The sequence below is a fragment of the Rhinoderma darwinii genome, chromosome 8 (genome assembly GCF_050947455.1).
Source record: "Rhinoderma darwinii isolate aRhiDar2 chromosome 8, aRhiDar2.hap1, whole genome shotgun sequence".
Classification (NCBI taxonomy): domain Eukaryota; kingdom Metazoa; phylum Chordata; class Amphibia; order Anura; family Rhinodermatidae; genus Rhinoderma; species Rhinoderma darwinii.
In genome coordinates this window covers 102,835,367-102,851,358 of record NC_134694.1, presented here as the reverse complement: position 1 = coordinate 102,851,358, position 15,992 = coordinate 102,835,367, and the positions used below count along the sequence as shown (strand labels likewise).

Genomic DNA, 15,992 nt, shown 5'->3' with positions numbered 1-15,992 from the left:
AATAAGTCTCACTACATAAGATATACACACATTCGGTATTGGCGTGGCTGTAATAACCCTTCACAACTATTTTTTTGCATCATTTATGATGTGTACGCTGTAAAAAAATTAAATACAAACTGCTTTCTTTCCCTTATTGTAGGCACGAGGTGTGATGAATTTAACCTCCTTGTGCCTCACATTAATAGAAATTAACCCCATCATGTTCCTTACACATTAACCCATTATGACTGAGAAACATGATGGGGTTAATTACTATTAATGTGAGGCACATTCTTACTTCATCACACATCGCGCCTCACGTCACAAAATGGAAGAACTTTTTATTTTATATTTTTTATTACTGTTGTCAAAGTATCGTTTTGGTATCAAAATCGCAATACTACACGAAGTATCGGTATTGAAGTCCAAATTCTGGTATCGTGACATCCCTAGATACAAAGCAGATGTATGTAGGTAGGTGCTGTTGTAGTGGGCAATAGATACGACACCGATGTTGGGTTAACTTTTTACTGTAGACAATCAGAATCGGATCTCTTCCTTGTGATAAAACATTGAACTTCAGATAACAAATGTCTTCATAAATGGGTGCCGGAACACGGGCATGAGGTAGCCACGGGAGGGAGGTTGGAACGTTGAAGTGCGCGGCTCAATGTCTGTTCCGTTTTCCCCGTGTGGAAAAGTCTCTGGTGCAGTGTCACGACTACGGGATTTAGGCTTCCTTATCCTCGATCAGGGGAAAAACAAGTCCAGTACCTGTGCTCCTCAGCGTCGTCTCCCTCGTCTTTGGGGCCGCGTCCAAATTCTGGCTGCTGCACCACTGCACGGCTGGACCTCTGCACAGATGGACCTCTGCGCGGCTGGACCTCTGCGCGGCTGGACTGCTGGACACTGCACGGCTGGTGGCTGCTGGGCGTCTAGTGGTGGTGGCTGCTGGGTTGGGGGCTGAGTACTCACTGCGGCCTCTTCCCTGGACAAACTCGTCCTGCACGGTTCTTGTCTTCCGCTGTGTCTCTCCTCTTTCTTCCCCTTTCCGATGCTGCCTATTTCTCCCTTCTTCCTCCCACACGCACTCACACCGCTCTTTCTCTTTTTCTCACTTCCGCCACTCTTCGCGCCCTGCTTTGGCCACCGCCTGTTCTCTCCGCTCCCCGCACTTCCGGTCCTCCTCCGCTTCTCTCCACGTGTCGGCATCTCCTCCTCTTCCACAGGTACGTGCATTTTATGGCATCCGGCGTATTAGCCCTTGCCATGACGACCGTGACGCTCCTCCGCTCGGGAGCTGACCTCCCGAACTACAGACCGGCCTGTGTCCCTGCGATGCCCCGGCACTACAGGTAAGTACACCACTTACATGTACTGTATCTCAAAAAGTAAAAATAATTTTTAATAAAAAGTATTTTGAAAGTTGCACCAAACACACTGATAAACATTTTTGTAAACCGCCCCCCCCCCCAAAAAAAACGATTTCAAAGGAATACAAAGCCTTTAAAGGATGTATATATATTTTTTTACGTTAACTTTTTTTCACATTGTGCTCTTTATGAAGTCATGAGACCTTTTGGGGACATTTTAGCTGCTTCCCATCACGGCACTGGCTGTAAGGCCATGTTTACACAACTGATCTTCTCGTGGATTTTGGCGTGGAAATCCTTGTTGCAGAAAAAAAGTGACATGGTATTTCTTGCCACGGTTTAACGAGTGGATTAGCCCCATTGAATGCAGACGGCGGATTTGTCAGTCCACTGCAGAAATCCAAGGATTTGCAGTTTCATCTGATGCAGATTCTCTGGCAAATTCGCTGTCTGCACATAGGCTAATAGATGGGCCACTTTAGCAAGGACTTGAATAACCGTCTTCCGGTTTCTCCTCTCACAGATTTCCTGTGATCCCCCTTCTCCCAGCATTGGGGTTGCCAGGTCTGATGGTTTTATATGGACAGCGATGGGCCTAACAAAGTCCTGTAGGGCATTCCAGAAATAATATGTTGGGGTATACCTTAGATGTGACCAAACAGATGTATGTGCATTTTATACGCACAGGTAGTAATATAATGCCATATAGAATTATGACATTGCATTATAGATGTGAAAAAGGTATTTAAAACGTAAAGGTCTCCTAATAGCATTAAAAGTTTTTAAAATAATTGAGTAGAGTTTACATAAATAAAAAAAATAACGACGCAAGAGAAGAATAATTGAATAAACATGATTTTTTAGGAATAATTTTTATTGAATAAAAGTTAATGAACAGTAAAATTAACATAAACCTATTTGATATCCTCATATTACGAACAATTCCTTCAATAATGTATCATGTCAATTGCGGTGAATGGTAAACAAGGTAAAAAATAAAATTAAAAAACAATGGCGGAAATGCATTCTTATGCGTTTTGCCATAAAACACTTTATAAATATTGAATTCTAATTTATATGCACTTCAAAATGATATTCAAAAGAATCTCCAAGTCCTCAACCACAAATAGCAAAATAAACATAAAAGTTATAGCTGAAGGAATGTAGGGAGGTAAAAATGAAAACATTTATGTGGTCCTTAAAGAGTATTCCCAGAATCGACAATTATTACCTGTAACTACCGATCGTGATAATGGTTGTGCCGAACCCTTAGGCTCCATGCACACGAACGTGCTTTTGCGGCCGCAATTCCCCTGAAAATCCCCAGGAGAATTGCGGCCCCATTCATTCCTATGGGCCCATGCACACGAACGTGGTTTTCTGGTTTTCACGGTCCGTGCATGGCCCAGGATCATAGGAAATAATAGACGCGGCCATGTGCAAGGGCCGCGATTTGCAAGCAGCTCGCGGGTGACACTCCACGGCCGGCAGACCCGAAAATCATGGCCGTGCACATGGCTACGGTCGTGTGCATGAGGCCTTAGTACCTCCCGAACCACCGGATCCTCCGCTCCATTCAATGTCTATGGGACGTACGGCAGTAATATAAGTTTCAATACCAATTATAACGACGCAAGGATGCTACGCGTGCTAGATGAGACGCTTCCTATGTCTCAAAACAATGCAACATTATTTAGAAATAAGCTCGTAACAATTGTTAGTTTTTTCTTTTTTTGCTTTTTATATTTCCTTTTGTCAAAAAAATCAGTCATAAAAATGGTCACTTACAAGCAAAAATATAAGTATGACCCAGTGTGTTTAAAGTCCATCATAGTATGTCCAGATGGATTCTTCTTGGTGCTTTAGTTCGTTTGCAGAGACTCCACGTGGTGGATTGGTTGGCGTCTTACTACGCCTGATGCGACATTTGAATCTTTGACAAAAGAAAATATATTTTGCAAAAAAATAAACTATGATTCTTACGTGCTTATTTCTATATTATGGGACTGACGGAAACAACCGAGCGCTGTAATCGGCTGTTTCCTTCATTCCCATAGACATTGAATGCAGCGGCAGTGCAAATGCTCAATAACCGCTCCATTCAATGTCCTCCTAACAGCGATCAAGCAGCGAGAAGGAACCGGGGATTATGAACCCCATTATCGCAATCAGTGGCAGTCCCAGCGATTGTACAATAATTTATCATTTATCTTGTGCATAGGTGATTATTGTAGATTCTGGGAATACTCCTTTAAGCCCAAAATTGGCTTGGTCCTTAAAGACAACCAGTCACCTCTCCGGACATGTCTGTTTTAGTAAATACTTGTAATAACAAGTCTGGAGAATATTTTCTTAGATCTCTATGTTGTTATTCCCCCTACAAATTTGTGAAAAAAATGTACAGCTAGGTGTTACCAGTTACCAGATACTCAGACTGACTGGACAGCTGGTGTAGAACATCTGAATACACACCTCAGCTGCTGCAGAACATCATAATACACACCTCAGCTGCTGCAGAACATCATAATACACACCTCAGCTGCTGCAGACCTTTATGAAAAGCATGAAGGTGCTGCATATCACTCAATTGTGTACAGGAATTTGCCCCTTACTCTTCAGAAAGAGGTTCTGCAGTAGCTGGGGTATGTAAGAAATAATTTACCCCCTACTATAAATTATAAAGAATATTAGGCGTCACCTGTGGCCTTGTGCTTTTACATTTTTACCGAACTTTGTGTGACTTCCAAAAATTCTTAAGGTTTACAGCAGATAATACATTATCCCATATAATATATACCAGCAGGTGAATTATCTGCTTAATAATATATATATGTGTATGTATATATATATATATATATATATATATATATATATATATACACATATATATACAATTTTGTATTGTAATTCTACAATATGGTGAAGTCAGGAACAATTCAGCGGGCAAGATGGCCGCCTGAGTGCTGTGATGTCACAAAGATATGTTCAGGCGTGGATTGTGAGGTCACACATATGATGTCATAATGTCTTGAAGTTATATAAGGCCTGAGCACTGTGACATCACCGCCATTTCCTGAGTTGATGCTTTTGCTGATACTTCATTTTGGTTTGTGGAAGAGCGAACTAGTTTGTATTACATATCTAGTGTTTACTTCCCGAGATTCTTATTGATCTTTGATCAAGGCCCAATAACACCGGGGCCACCTGAGAACAAAGTTCTCCAATTTTCCAACAACCCAACCTCGGGGGTTACTAAGCCATGAGCGCCCGAGAGCTGCGTCAGCTGATCGCTGACAATGACGCATGGCTGAGCCGACCGGAAAATCAAGGTAAGTGAAATGTTTAGATAGAGATAGACAATATTCCCCCCATAGAGGAGCTTTCCTGGGAGGGGTTATCCCTGGGGTCTGTTGGGCAATGTTTTAGGACAGCGCATTCGCCACCTCCCATTCCTACTCCTTGGTGGCAGTTTTACCTTCAGCCCAGTTCTACCCCGGCCTTGTGATGTCTACAGAGAAGAGATGTACAGCGCAGATTTACTCATCCCAAAGTAACACTAATCTATGCTAAGGTTCCCCTCTCCCTAAACCCCACAGCAGCAGCAGGTCCGTCCCTATGGCCAAACAGTGATATAATTTATTACATTTTAAAAATGTGTCATTTCTTTATAGGTCAGGCCATATTAATTGAAAGACTGAGGTCTACCCAAAGAGCCACAAATGCTGTCCCTGCGAGGACAGGGGGACGGACCAGAGATCCTCCGCGGCGCAGGGGACAAGTAGAGACCAGGGAGCGAAGCCGCTCTCCACAAAGACCCGTCCCTGCGGAGCCCTCCAGGAGAACAGGAGAGAGCAGCCGTCCAGCAGGTGGATCTGCAGCCAGACCTGAATATGACGTTCCAGGACCAAGTCATATTCCACCAAACCGCAGCCCCAGGGAGATTCCAATCAGCTCTCCAGAACACCCCCAAAATCCTAATTATTTATATCACACGCTGATTACACGGCGGGGGGTGAATTTATTGCCAACACCGCCACAGGCAACGCCACGGCCCGGCAGGAGAACGCTGCAAATCCAGAACCTCCCAACAAGAAATGTAACATCTGAAGAGGAGGCGCAGTCATGTATCATCTGTATGACTGAATATGAGATCGGGGAGCAGATCACAGTGCTACCGTGCTCCCATAACTTCCATCAGGGCTGCATTTCTACCTGGCTCCGCTCCAACCCTCAGTGCCCCCTGTGTCGTGCCCGCTGCTTCCAATGAAGCACTAAAAATAACTAACAGCTTCAAGAAGGAAGTGAAGAATATGGCGCTGACAGGGGAAGAGACCGGCTTATATTCCAGCCCAGGTAAGAGACCGCAGATACATTAATATTGTATTATTTTCAAGGCTGAAAAAAAATATTTTTATTTCCTGACAATTTGGTCTCTCTTTAGTTTACCATCAGATTTGGTCTCATCTCATCAAGCATGAAGGGCTATGAACAGGGAGATCCCAAAAACACCAGACGGTAAGTCACCTATTCCCTCTTCTATCTGCGTCCTATGAGATGTACATTGTATGTGACATAGAAATAATTTATATTTTCTCCTTTTTCCAGAAAGAATCTCCAAATCTAAAAATAATTAAAGAGGAAGGAATCACCAAGTCTGGAAAAAAATTTGCAATTGGATCAGGACGACCTGAACTACAAGTAAGTAAATATTAGAATATCTTCCTTTTAGTTTCCAGTTTGTATTTACGTTTGATCATGAATCCATGGATGTGATATAATAACATGTTCTCTTTCTCTTTTCAGAAATCTATAAAAGTCACTTCCAGGTCACGTCCATCATGATCGGAGGATTCCTCATCTGCTGCATAGGAACACTGATCCCACCATGTGCGGTGATCCTGAGAACAGCGACATCTCCAGTCCTGGATGTTGTCACATATTCTATTCAATGGCAAATTATTCCTAAATATAAAAACTATTTACCATCTTTATATCTGGTCTGTAGAGTTATTGTTTACTATATATACTACACACTGCAGCTGCTGCAGAACCTTATAATACACACCACAGCTGCTGCAGAACATCATAATACACAACTCAGCTGCAGTATATCATAATACACACCTCAGCTGCTGCAGAACCTCATAATACACCCCACAGCTGCTGCAGAACATCATACTACACACCACAGCTGCTGCAGAACATCATACTACACACCACAGCTGCTGCAGAACATCATACTACACACCACAGTTGCTGCAGAACCTCATAATACACATCACGGCTGCTGCAGAACTTCATGACACACACCTTAGCTCAGGGGTGGACACTGAGAGCAAAAGCCTTGGTCCAAGAATGGCGTCAACTATAGCGGAGTAAAATACATGCATCTACTGTCCTACAAGAATGCAGATGAGGCCGGAGAGCCTGGACGGTAGATAGGAAGTTACGGAAACTGTACAATATGGAGTGGCTATGATGATAGAAAAATCTCAGGTCCGGTTGATGAACTTGTTGTTTCCCATATTAAAAAAATAACAGGATTTTATGAATCACATTCACTATGCCAGTCAATGACGTCTTGAAGGAAAATAAGGGTTCACACAGAGTTTTTTTGCAGGCGGAAAATCTGCCTCAAAATTCCGTTTGGAAGTTTGAGGCAGATTATCCTCTGCCTGCGGCCATTGAGCGCCGTGGGCATGAAACGCCACGGAATACGCTTTCTCTGCCTCCCATTGATGTCAATGGGAGGTCAGAGGCTTAACCGCGCGAAGATAGGGCATGTCGCTTCTTTCTACCGCGAGCCGGTTTTACCGCTCACGGGAGAAAACCGCCTCTGCTTCCCATTGAAATCAATGGGAGGCATTTTCGGCCGGTTTTTGGCAAGTTTTGCGACGCGGTTTCCGCGTCAAAAAACTCGTCAAAATACTCAGTGTGAACCCAGCCTAAGACTTTTGAACAACAATTTAACATTGTAACAACTTTGTAAATTCCTTGCTTTACTTCTCTTGAGCTAAATTTGAGTTAGGCCTCATGCACACTAACGTATTTTTGTCCTCCCGTAAATACTGGCGTATATACGGGTCCTTGGTCACACGTATTCGACCCGTATTGCACCAGTATTTACGGGTCCAGTGTCACCCGTATTCCACCTGTATTTACGGGCACGTTTTCGCTGCAAAATTACACTGCAGTAATCGGCTGCCCTTCTCTCTATCACTGCAGGATAGAGAGAAGGGGCAGGCCTTTCCGCAGAAAAAGTAAAAGAAATTCATACTTACCCGGCTGTTGTCTTGGTGACGCGTCCCTCTCTGTACATCCAGTCCGACCTCCCTGGATGACGCGGCAGTCCATGTGACCGCTGCAGCCAGTGATTGGCCTGTGATTGGCTGTAGCGGTCACATGGGCTGAAACGTCATCCCAGGAGGCCGGACTGGAGGAAGAAGCAGGGAGTTCTGGGTAAGTATGAACGTCTTTTTTTTTTTACAGGTTGATCTATATTGTGATCGGAAGTCACTGTCCAGGGTGCTGAAACAGTTACTGCCGATCGTTTAACTCTTTCAGCACCCTGGACGGCGACTATCCCCTGACGTCGCCTAGCAACGCTCCCGTAATTACGGGTGCACACACGTAGTCATCCGTAATTACGGGAGCCCCATAGACTTCTATGGGCCTGACCGTGCTGTAATTACGGCCTGAAATAGGACATGTTCTATATTTTTCAACGGCACGGGCACCTTCCCGTAAGCATACGGGAAGGTACCCGTGGCCAATAGAAGTCCATGGGCCTGTAAAAACGTGGCGTAATTACGCCCGTTTTTACGTTTGTGTGCATGGGGCCTTACATAAAGTTTTTTCTCCATTCATATCTAAGTGAAATCCAGAATGACCAGAGAGCAGTGCATTGTGAATATACATATGGCAGTTACACAGTTAAAGGGCTTTTTCCACAATTGACATTTATCACCTATTCTCATGGTAGGTGATAAATGTCTGTTTGCTGGGGGCCCCACAGACCACTAGAACGGGGGTCCTGAGCCCCACATTCCTCCTTGAATGGAGCATGCGCAGGATCGCTCCATTTAAATTCTACAAGACTGATGGAGACAGCCGAGGACACAGCTCAGCTGTTTCTGTCCGCCCCATAGACATTGAATGGAGCGGCAGGGTATATGCTTGAGACATAGCAGGAACGGGACCCCCATTCTGTGGATAAGTGATACATTTTAATTGATGGAAAACCCCTTTAAGCAACTAGGTCATATGTCTGATCGTGGATTGAATTTAATGGGGTTAGAAAAAACACAATGTGCTTTTTTTGCAGAAACTGCACCACCCTTCTCTGTTGTCTGTGTCTGGTATTGCAGCTCAGCCCTAATCAAATGAACGAGACTGAACTGCAATACCAAATAAAGTTATGACTGCCAGCTGGGAGGATGGAAGAAATGACTGCCAGCTGAGAGGTTGTAGCATAGATAGTAGAAGTGGCACATGCAATACACTTTCTATGCTACAACCTGTGCTGACACATCCCATGATTCTTTGCAGTCAGGGCAAGCAGTATATCTGTGAAGCTGTGGGGAACGTCTAAAGAAATGCACATTGATGCATATTTTGACATATTCATCTTCAGGGTTAGTCTTTCTTATTCAAAAAGATGGCGATTAATAGCACAGGTTAGGTTTAAGACAACTATAATGTGAAACTTGACAAAAGCCTTCCCAAGTCAATGCAATGTCAATCAGCTGCTTCAAAGGCCAGCAAGATATTGTCGTCTATTAAAAGAGGCATGGACTCGCGGGACAGGGATGTAATATTACCACTTTACAAAGCATTAGTGAGGCCTCATCTAGAATATGCAGTTCAGTTCTGGGCTCCAGTTCATAGAAAGGATGCCCTGGAGTTAGAAAAAATACAAAGAAGAGCAACGAAGCTAATAAGGGACATGGAGAATCTAAGTTATGAGGAAAGATTGAAAGAATTAAACCTATTTAGCCTTGAAAAGAGACGACTAAGGGGGGACATGATTAACATATAAATATATTAATTAGAAGGAAGAAGGAAGGGACTGGCACTGTTGAACCAGTAAATATTTTGATTGGAGTATTTCAATGGCCTTTACTAATGGATCTCAGCAATCAAATTGCCCCGGAGGTGCTCATCGACAAGTATAGCACAAACAATTTGATATCAACGGATAGAAAGTATCGAGGCACTCACCGACTTTGCAACAAATTTCTTTATTCTGGATCTTGGTCAGGATGTGTAATTAACCTACGGCCGTTTCGCGTGCGTACACGCTTTTTCAAGGCCCTGGCGTCACTTCCTTTTCCTGCCCTTTTTATTCGAAAATCAGTATAGATTGTTACGTAACAAAAAACAGGAAAATACACAATATATAATATTGGGTGATACACCATAATTATATCAAGATAAAATAACGATATATTTATTTATTTGTTACATTCTTTTAAAATAACAAGGTTTATGTTATGAAAGCACTCAGGTCGTTTCGGTCATTGAGACCGAGAGGTCCTAGTGCCCCTGTCTGTAAGATGATCTCAGCCTCTTATTGTAAAAGAGTTCTATGTCTATCTCCTCCAGACAATAGCGGCTTAATGTGAACTATGCCCACAAACCGCATACATCGTGCGTTACTTGCATGTTTTTCCTGCATATGTTGTATCAACCTAGGACATCCCTCATCTGTGATTAATGATCTTATATGTTCACGGAATCTTATATACATCGATCGTATCGTTTTTCCTATATAAATTCTACCACAATTACAAATTACTGCATATACCACATACTGAGTTTTACAAGTTATCAGCTCATTTATTTCAAACGCACAGCCCCCTAATTTAAGGTTCCTAGTGCGTATAATGGAATTGCAAAAATTGCATTGATCACACTTATGATTCCCTTTCGGTCCTATAGCTGATAACCAGTTCTCATTTCCCTTTTCTCTTTGGGAAAAACGGCCCTTGACCAGTATGTCTTTTAAATTTCTACATCTACGAAAATATATTATTGGTTGTCTAACTGCGACCTCCATTAATAATGGGTCATTTTCAACTAAATGACAATTTTTTCTAAAGCTAGTGCGGATCGCATCACTCATAGGACTATGACCAAAGGATAATATAAACCGTTTATTCTCTTTTGCATTACATTTTTTCCTCTTTTTATTATGCTGTAATAAGGATATCTGTTTATTATTACTTGCCTTATTTAATGCTTCCCCTACCAATTCTGACGGGTATCCCCTTAATTCCAACCTTTTTCTCATCTCATCTGCCTGTTGTATCACTGCTATTAATTCTTCTTAAACGCAAAAATTGAGCGTATGGGAAGGATTCCGTTAATATATAAGATCATTAATCACAGGTGAGGGATGTCCTAGGTTGATACAACATATGCAGGAAAAACATGCAAGTAACGCACAATGTATGCGGTTTGTGGGCATAGTTCACATTAAGCCGCTATTGTCTGGAGGAGATAGACATAGAACTCTTTTACAATAAGGGTATGTTCACACGGCCTATTTACGGACGTAATTCGGGCGTTTTTGCCCCGAATTACGTCCGAAAATAGCGCCTCAATAGCGCTGACAAACATCTGCCCATTGAAAGCAATGGGCAGACGTTTGTCTGTTCACACGAGGCGTAATTTACGCGCCGCTGTCAAAAGACGGCGCGTAAATAGACGCCCGCGTCAAAGAAGTGACCTGTCACTTCTTTGGCCGTAATTGGAGCCGTTATTCATTGACTCCAATGAATAGCAGCGCCAATTACGCCCGTAATTGACGCGGCGTTCAAGCGCCTGCACATGCCGGTACGGCTGATCTTACGGGGATGTTTTCAGGCTGAAACATCCCCGTAATTTCAGCCGTTACGGACGCCCTCGTGTGAACATACCCTAAGAGGCTGAGATCATCTTACAGACAGGGGCACTAGGACCTCTCGGTCTCAATGACCAAAACGAGCTGAGTGCTTTCATAACATAAACCTTGTTATTTTAAAAGAATGTAACAAATAAATATATAAATATATATATATATATATATCGTTTTTGTTACGTAACAATCTATAAATATATTAATGGCACATACAGAAAATATGGTGAAATCCTGTTCCATGTAAAACCCCCTCAAAAAACAAGGGGACACTCCCTCCGTTTGGAAAGATAGGTTCAATCTGCAGAGGCGACAAGCCTTCTTTAGGGCCGATTTACACGAACGTGTAATACGTCCGTGCAACGCGCGTGCTTTTCACGCGCCTCGCACGGACCTATGTTAGTCTATGGGGCAGTGCAGACTGTCAGTGATTTTTGCGCAGCGTGAGTCCGCTGCGTATAACTCACAACGGGTCCTATATTTCTGCGTTTTTCGCGCATCACGCACCCATTGAATTCAATGGGTGCGTGAAAATCACGCATGCCACACGGAGGCAACTCCGTGGGACGCGCGTGATTCGCGCAAGAGAAGTAAAAAGTATGATTGAAAACAGAAAAGCACCACGTGCTTTTCTGTTTACAAACATACAGAGTGTCATAATGATGGCGGCTGCGCGAAAATCACGCAGCCGCGCATCATACACTGATTACACACGGAGCCAAGTGCCTTTTGCGCACGCAAATGCCGCGTTTTTCGCGTGCGCAAAACGTACACGCTCGTGTAAATCCGCCCTTAAAGTGTAGCTAAACGTTCGACATACTTCTGTCAGAAGTTTGGATTGGTGGGGGTCCGAGTACTGAGACCCCACCAATCGTGTGAGCGCTCAGCTGCTTCGATTCTGTTCGGCTTTTTCCGGAGAGCCGATGTATCAGAGTACGGGCTCATAGACTTTCTATTGAGTCCGTACACTGATACATTTATTTCCGGAAAAAGCCGAACAGAGACAAAGCAGCTGAGCGCTCATACCAGCGCTTCAGCTGCTTTGTTCTAGCGATTGGTTGGGGTCTCCGTGCTCGGACCCCCACAAATACAAACTTCTGACATGTCACTATGACATGTCAGAAGATTGTAAAACGTTTAGCTACACTTTAAGGTTTACAGCAGATAATAGATTATTCCAAATAATATATACCAGCAGGTGAATTATCTGCTTGATTATATATTTATAATTTATTATAACAGGTGATATATTTCCATGCTACATTATGGTGAAGTCAGGAACAATTCAGCAAGCAAGATGGCCGCCTGAGTGCTGTGATGTCACAGAGATATGTTCAGGCGTGGATTGTGATGTCACACATATGATGTCATAATGTCTTGAAGTTATATAAGGCCTGAGCACTGTGACATCAGCGCCATTTCCTGAGTTGATGCTTTTGCTGATACTTCATTTTGGTTTGTGGAAGAGTGAACTAGTTTGTATTACATATCTAGTGTTTACTTCCCGAGCTTCTTATTGATCTTTGATCAAGCCCCAATAACACCGGGGCCACCTGAGAACTTAGTTCTCCAAAAACCCAACCTTGGGGGTTACTAAGCCATGAGTGCCCGAGAGCTGCGTCAGCTGATCGCTGACAATGACGCATGGCTGAGCCGACCGGAAAATCAAGGTAAGTGAAATGTTTAGATAGAGATAGACAATATTCCTCCCATAGAGGAGCTTTCCTGGGAGGGGTTATTCCTGGGGTCTGTTGGGCAATGTTTTAGGACAGACAGCGCATTCTCCACCTCCAATTCCTATTCTGTGGGGGCAGTTTTACCTTCAGCCCAGTTCTCCCCCTGCCTTGTGATGTCTACAGAGAAGAGATGTACAGCGCAGATTTACTCATCCCAAAGTAACACTAATCTATGCTGAGGTTCCCCTCTCCCTAAACCCCACAGCAGCAGCAGGGTCCGTCCCTATGGCCAAACAGTGATATCATTTATTACATTTTAGAAATTTTTAATTTCTTTATAGGTCAGGCCATATTCATTGAAAGACTGAGGTCTACCCAAAGAGCCACAAATGCTGTCACTTCGAGGACAGGGGGACAGACCAGAGATCCTCCGCGGCACAGGGGACAAGTAGAGACCAGGGAGCGAAGCCGCTCTCCACAAAGACCCGTCCCTGCGGAGCCCTCCAGGAGAACAGGAGAGAGCAGCCGTCCAGCAGGAGGATCTGCAGCCAGACCTGAATATGATGTTCCAGGACCAAGACATATTCCACCAAACCGCAGCCCCAGGGAGATTCCAATCAGCTCTCCAGAACACCCTCAAAATCCAAATTATTTATATTACACGCTGATTACACGGCGGGGGGTGAATTTATTGCCAACACCGCCGCAGGCAACGCCACGGCCCGGCAGGAGAACGCTGCAAATCCAGAACCTCCCAACAAGAAATGTAACATCTGAAGAGGAGGCGCAGTCATGTATCATCTGTATGACTGAATATGAGATCGGGGAGCAGATCACAGTGCTGCCGTGCTCCCATAACTTCCATCAGGGCTGCATTTCTACCTGGCTCCGCTCCAACCCTCGGTGCCCCCTGTGTCGTGCCCGCTGCTTCCAATGAAGCACTAAAAATAACTAACAGCTTCAAGAAGGAAGTGAAAAATATGGCGCTGACAGGGGAAGAGACCGGCTTATATTCCAGCCCAGGTAAGAGACCGCAGATACATTAATATTGTATTATTTTTAAAGCTGGAAAAAAATTTAAAAATAATCATCATTATTTTCCTGACAATTTGGTCCCTCTTTAGTTTACCATCAGATTTGGTCTCATCTCATCAAGCATGAAGGGCTATGAACAGGGAGATCCCAAAAACACCAGACGGTAAGTCACCTATTCTCTCTTCTATCTGCGTCCTATGAGATGTACATTGTATGTGACATAGAAATAATTTATATTTTCTCCTTTTTCTAGAAAGAATATCTAAGTCTAAAAATAATTGAGGAGAAAAGAATCACCAAGTCTGAAAATAATTAAGGAGGAAGGAATCATTAAGTCTGGAAAACATTTAGCAATTGGATCAGGACGACCTGAACTACAAGTAAGTAGATATTAGAATTTGCTTTCTTTTAGTTTCCAGTTTGTATTTACTTTTGATCATGAATCCATGGATGTGATATAATAACATGTTCTCTTTCTCTTTTCAGAAATCTATAAAAGTCACTTCCAGGTCACGTCCATCATGATCGGAGGATTCCTCACCTGCTGCATAGGAACACTGATCCCACCATGTGCGGTGATCCTGAGAACAGCGACATCTCCAGTCCTGGATGTTGTCATATATTCTATTCAATGACAAATTATTCCTAAATATAAAACTATTTACCGTCTTTATATCTGGTCTGTGGAGTTATTGTTTACTATATATATATCATACTACACACCACAGCTGCTGCAGAACCTTACAACACACACCTTAGCTCAGGGGTGGACACTGAGAGCAAAAGCCCTGGTCCAAGAATTGTGTATGAATCCGCCTCCATGCAAACAAATAAATACACATTGTACAGATATAAAACACATTAGAACAGGATAAAAATGGCACACAATTGGTCACGTGTCACACGGTATATATGTCATACACTGCACAAATATCACCACAATATATACATGTCATTAGAGCAGTACAGGACATGTAGTACCACACTGAACTGTAGGGAGGCGCAACTATACAGCCAATCACAGCATGCACTTAGTAATACCGGGGTTTTACCAGTAAAATGCCCGTGCTGATATCTAATATCCCTGGAAGTCTGTGGTCTATATTTTTTTAAATTAAAATTTCTATCAGAGTGATTGGTGCAACTTTGTAATGACTTTTTGTTAAAAATACGTCTGCTTTGTATCCTGTATACAGAGCAGCTGTATCTTGCGCTGAAACCTGTATATCTGTCAAATCGCGAAGGATCGTGCGGTTATCGATGACATCTAATTCATAACTTTGATGTGATCGTTAACAGGTGGACAGACACGCAGGACCCGCTGTCACTGAACCCGTCAGTACCGCTGACCTTGATGGATTCAGGTCTTAGTGCACGATATAGCTTCTCTTTATACAGGATACAAGGCAGCTGTATCTCAAAAAGTTAAAATATTTTTTAATTAAAAGTAAGTACAAAGTTGCATCAATCACACTCATAGACATTTATATATACGGTGGATATAAAAGGTCTACACACCCCTGTTAAAGTGCCAGTTTTTGTCATGTTACAAAACCAGTACAAGATGAATCATTTCAGAACTTTTTCCACCTTTTAATGTGACCCATAATCTGTACAATTCCATTGAAATAAAAACTGAAATCATTTATAGGGGAAAAATTAAAACAAAAAACTAACATAATGTGATTGCATAAATATGTACACCCTTAAACTAATACTTTGTTGAATTACCCTTTGACTTTATGACAGCATTCAGTCTTTTTGGGTAGAAGTCTATCAGTATTGCACATTTTGACTTGGCAATTTTTGCCCACTACTCCTTGCAAAAGCTCTGTCAGATTGCGAGGGTATCTCCTGTGTACAGCCTCTTCAGGTCACCCCGCAGATTTTTGTTACGGACAATTTTTACGGTCGTGTGCATGGGTCCTAATGGTGGAATAATGATGAACAACCTGGGCCGGCCTTAGGTTGGATGGCGCCCTGTGAGAGTGTGGTTTTGTTGTGTTTTCCTATGCAATTTTCGCACGG

General features: G+C 43.0%; 2 long non-coding RNA genes across 2 annotated transcripts; both read left to right on the top strand.

Moving 5' to 3' along the window:
• The first annotated feature begins 4,448 nt into the window (after positions 1-4,448).
• LOC142658812 (uncharacterized) lies at positions 4,449-6,332 on the top strand. Its single transcript, XR_012850187.1, has 5 exons — positions 4,449-4,684; positions 5,027-5,708; positions 5,797-5,870; positions 5,961-6,053; positions 6,159-6,332. It is a non-coding gene; the product is annotated as an uncharacterized LOC142658812 (long non-coding RNA).
• Positions 6,333-12,703: 6,371 nt separating this feature from the next.
• LOC142658811 (uncharacterized) lies at positions 12,704-14,620 on the top strand. Its single transcript, XR_012850186.1, has 5 exons — positions 12,704-12,923; positions 13,271-13,952; positions 14,054-14,127; positions 14,218-14,344; positions 14,451-14,620. It is a non-coding gene; the product is annotated as an uncharacterized LOC142658811 (long non-coding RNA).
• Positions 14,621-15,992: the final 1,372 nt, after the last annotated feature.